Raw genomic sequence first — 5,000 nt, 5'->3', positions numbered from 1 at the left:
GTAGGCAGCCATACTCCGCTTTCGGGGGTGTGCATGCTGAGTATGTTCTTGTTTCCATAACCCACCGAACGCTGACATGGATTACAGGATCTTTAACGTGCGTATTTGATCTTCTGCATTCGTATACACACGAAGGGGGTTGAGGCACCCCTTAGCAGGTCTGCACATATGTTGACCTGGGAGATTGTAAAAATCTCCACCCTTTACCCACCAGGCGCCGTCACCGTGATTCGAACCCGGCACCCTCAGATTGAAAGTCCAACGCTTAAACCACTCGGCTATTGCGCCCGTCTATGTATGATAGTCAGTCGGGCGCAATCATAGCCCAATGGTTTTAAAAGCGTTGGACTTTCAGTCTGTCTGAGGGTACCGGGTTCGAATCTCGGTACGTAACGGCGCCTGGTGGGGTAAAGGGTGGAGATTTTTTTTTTTTTTTTTTTCGATCTCCCAGGTCAACATATGTGCAGACCTGTTTGTGCCTGAAACCCCTTCGTGTGTATACGGCAAGTACAAAAATCAAATATGCACGTTAAGGATCCGTGATCCATGTCGGCGTTCGGTGGGTTATGGAAACAAAAAAACAAAACAAAAACAAAAACAAAAAAAACCCAGCAACCCCCCAAAACAGAGTATGGCTGCCTACATGGCGGGGTAAAAAAACGGTCATACACATAAAAGCCCACTCGTGTACATACGAGAGAACGTGGAAGTTAAGCACGGATCAAGCATACCTCAAGGACATCATCGTTATAAACTAAACTCAAAGGCCTTTGAGCTTTTTAACTCTCGCTCGACAGGGATGCCCCCCCCCCTCTCCCCCCCCCCGCCCCCAGCCCCCTCTCCAACACAGAGAAGAGACCTCGTCTGAATGACCCCAGCCTGTGGATTTTGTAGTGAGAAATGCGGCATTCTTTTATAATCGTCCACCACTTTCAATCTTAGAACATTCTGTTTCTCACTGACATTTGCAATGACAGCAGCAGCAAAGGTAAAAGCTGCCGTGCTCGCCTACTTTGTCTTTGTATATTGGTAGGGATGGGGGTGGCGTGGGGTGGGGTAGGGTGAGGCGGTTGGAGTTCAACGACCTATTGGCTGATGCCCTTATGGTCAAATTGTTAAGGGCTGAGGTCTCAGCAGTTTTGTAAAGTTTGTGTTGTTTTATGTCCTCCGACTTGAGCCATATGAGACATAGGTGGTGGCTTAGAATAGAATAGAACAGAATAGAATGGAATGGAATAATTATGTCTTTATGACCAAGTGAACCGGAGTCACAAGGAATATTGGGGATGATAGTACATATAAATGTACAAACATATACATCGAAAATCATATACAAACACAGATCATACGGTACAATTTTGACACATATATGCATATCAGTATAAGTACTTGTACGTGCGCACTCAAACACACACACACACACACACGCGCACGCACGCACACACACACGCCGCACATTTACACATTACATACGGACGGGGATGGTGACTAGATCTTCAGGTAAATGGTTGCTGATTGCACAATTCTCCTTAAAAATATTTTAGGTTTGCTGCTATCGAAGTTTTTAACTCTCTCCATACGAACGGCGAAAGAGACGACGCTAACAGCGTTTCACCCCATTTACCATCATCAAAATATTGCAAGCGGAAGGCTCTTATACTGAAGAGGTGAATGTTGACAAAGAATACCACAATTCTGACGACGGAAGCTAAAGGTTGGGTCATTCAGACACCCACTGGACATCCGAGGGGTCTGTGTAGAGGAGAAGAGAGGACTGGCCGTACTGAGTGAGTTAACTGTATATACATTTATACATCAATGTGGAGTGATGGCATAGAGGTAACGCATCCGCCTAGGAAGCGAGAGAATCGGAGCGCGCTGGTTCGAATCACGGCTCAGCCGCCGATAATTTCTTCCCCTCCACTAGACCTTGAGTGGTGGTCTGGACGCTAGTCATTCGTATGAGACAATAAACCGAGGTCCCGTGTAGCGCACGTAAAAGAACCCACGGCAACAAAAGTGTTGTTCCTTGCAAAATTCCGTAAAAAAAAGTCCACTTCGATAGGAAAAACAAATAAAACTGCACGCAGGGGGAAAAAAAAAAAAAAAAATGTGGCGCTGTAGTGTAGCGACGCGTTCTCCCTTTATATATATTTATATTTGTTTTGATTATAATTTGATTACAGTGGAGAATGTCTTGTCCAAGTTATATCCCCACTTTCTCGGCCAATAGCGTTTTAGAACAGTCGGCGTTGAGATGGTTCCCAAAGGCTAGCTAGCCCCCCAAAGGCTGCAGAACGAAGAGCCGGTGCAATCTTCCCTCCTAGTTTGAGAGTCATAGTCCTTCACAAAAGCTGTAAATGACTTATTGCAATGGAGAAACCATTGATTACACAGCTCTCAATTTGCTGTTGGTCCAACAAAAAGCTTATGTCAAACTGTGTATATTGTATTTGTATTAATATTTTTGTCATAACAGATTTCTCTGTGTGAAATTCGGGCTGCTCTCCCCGGGGAGAGCCCGTCGCTACACTAGCTGACAGCGCCACCTTTTTTTTTCTTTTTCTTTTTTCCTGTCTGCAGTTTTATTAATTTCCAATCGAAGTGGATTTTCTACAGAATTTTACCAGGGACAACCCTTTTGTTGCCGCGGGTTCTTATACGTACGCTAAGTGCATGCTGCACACGGGACCTCGGATTGTAGTCTCATCCGAATGACTAGCATCCACACCATCAGTGAAGGTCTATGAAGAGGCGTGGGGCGGGGTGCGTGGAATACTGGCGACTGTCGGTGTGATTCGAACCAGAACCAGTGCGCTCAGATCCTCTCTCTTCCTAGGCGGACGCGGTACCTCTAGGCCAACACTGCACATAATAATAATCATCATAATCATACCCACCGGCTCTGTCTTGTAGGTGTTCTCGTAAGGTCTGCTAAGGGCGCTGGAGGCGAAGTTGGAGGCGGAGATGCGGCGGCTGTGTGCTGACGTCATGCTGACGTTGTGGGCAACGTTGCCGCGGCTGCCGATGCCGCTGCCGCCGCCCGCTGGGATGGCGCCCGACCCGCTCACTCCACCGCCCTGCCCTCCTCCGTGGTGAGGGTGAGGGTGGTGGAGGTGGTGGGGGTCGATGACGGACTGCCGTCGGACCGCCGCGCTCATGGCTCCTCCCGATCCCTTTGTCCGGCCTCCTGCTCCTCCTCCTCCTCCTCCTGCTCCTGATCCTTTCTGGCCCGCCGCGTTGCCGCTACCGGTACCGTTGGTGGGGCGTGCAGGTTTGTATGCCGGCGCGTCAGTGATTCTGTGTTGTGTTGAGGAATCATGGACAGAGAAGGTGGTTAGCTTACTGTGAGAATAGCAAAAGATCCTATACATATATATGTATATAATTATATATATATATATATGTATATAATTATATATATATATATATGTGTGTGTGGGGGGGGAGGGGTTCGTCCGTCGGGATCGACGAGGACCATCTAGTCATCCTGGGGGTGGGTGGGTTGGGATCTGTGGGTGCGCAGATGACTGGTCAGGCCAATCCGCGCCCAGAAGGTTCTGATGCAGTGTGGACAGGGGATGGTGGCGGCTGTCGGGGACTTGCTGGCACTGCTCTTCCTGGCCTGTCTGCATTGCTCTGCTGCAGCGATTCTGTTGGCCTCATACATACATACATACATACATACATACATACATATATAAACACACAACAGGACAAGCCACTGCGATGGTTTGAGGGATTTTTGTTTGTTTGTTTTTTGTTTTTGTGTTTTCATTGTTGGTTTTTTGTTGTTGTTTTTGCAGAGTTAGCCTCCTTCCTTTAGGGCTGAAACGGGACTGATCCGAAGAGTAGTGCCACGGCAGCAAAAAGCCGATCGAGGGTGGAGTGTGCTGGTTTTGTTTTTTGTCAAGGACGTTAGTGAATCTGTGTTGTGTGGTCTGACTACAGTCTGACTGGAATCCTCATTCAGTGGAACTAAATGTGTCCCACTCTGTCATTGGAAATGATGGTGTTTATTACAGATGTCATTGCTTAGTAATAGCAATAGTGGTCGTCGTCGTCGTCGTCGTCGTCGTAGTAGTAGTAGTAGTAGTAGTAGTAGGTAGTAGTAGTAGTAGTAGTAGTAGTAGTAGTAGTAGTAACAGCAGCAGCAGCAGCAGTAATAATTGTAGTATCGTTAAGATTATCATCATCGTTTTGGAGATGTTTCTGCGCAACTGAACCAAACAATAAACTCATCAAGTGCAGGCGGGATTTTTCATAAATCTTATCTTATTGTTATACTCAATGTTATTTCAACGACGGACCAAGCGAAGGAGGAAACCGTTCCCATTGGCTATGATATGTTGTTTTCATCCTATTGTCGTACCAGTACGAATCATTATTCTGGAAAAAAAAAATCTTTAACAGCATTAAGTTGTAAAACACGATTCACGTTTAACAAGAAGGTCCTTTCGTTTTATCACCTTACCAGTAAGATTTCATAACACTTGAGAAAGTCTACATAAAATGTAGGTTGTAAAACAGACCCCCCTTTTTACAAGAGAAGCGTCCTTTCACCCATGATCGTCGTAACATAAGAATGATAATCCTGGAGACAATCTATAAAAAAAAACCAACTGTACTAAAGACTGTGAAACACGATTCACTTTTGACGATAAGAAGCATCAGTCCTTTCATTCTATCGTCGTAACATAAGAATGATAATCCAGGAGACAATCTATAAAAACTGTACTCAAGATTGGTTGTGAAACACGATTCACTTTTGACGATAAGAAGCATCAGTCCTTTCATTCTATCGTCGTAACATAAGAATGATAATCCTGAAGACAATCTATAAAAACTGTACTCAAGATTGGTTGTGAAACACGATTCACTTTTGACGATAAGAAGCATCAGTCCTTTCATTCTATCGTCGTAACATAAGAATAATAATCCTGGAGACAATCTATAAAAGCTGTACTAAAGATTGTGAAACACGATTCACTTTTGACGAT

The 5,000-nt window shown here is 45.4% G+C and overlaps 1 pseudogene across 1 annotated transcript in view; it reads right to left on the bottom strand.

The window, feature by feature from the left end:
* Positions 1-5,000, bottom strand: part of LOC143295005 (dynein light chain Tctex-type 5-like) — a 10,239-nt pseudogene that overhangs the window by 632 nt on the left and 4,607 nt on the right. The window contains exon 2 of the transcript XR_013056982.1: positions 2,901-3,300. The product of XR_013056982.1 is annotated as a dynein light chain Tctex-type 5-like (transcript). The remainder of the gene's footprint in view (positions 1-2,900; positions 3,301-5,000) is intronic.

Source organism: Babylonia areolata, chromosome 20, assembly GCF_041734735.1.
Source record: "Babylonia areolata isolate BAREFJ2019XMU chromosome 20, ASM4173473v1, whole genome shotgun sequence".
NCBI lineage: Eukaryota > Metazoa > Mollusca > Gastropoda > Neogastropoda > Buccinidae > Babylonia > Babylonia areolata.
This window is presented reverse-complemented; position numbering and strand designations above follow the sequence as displayed.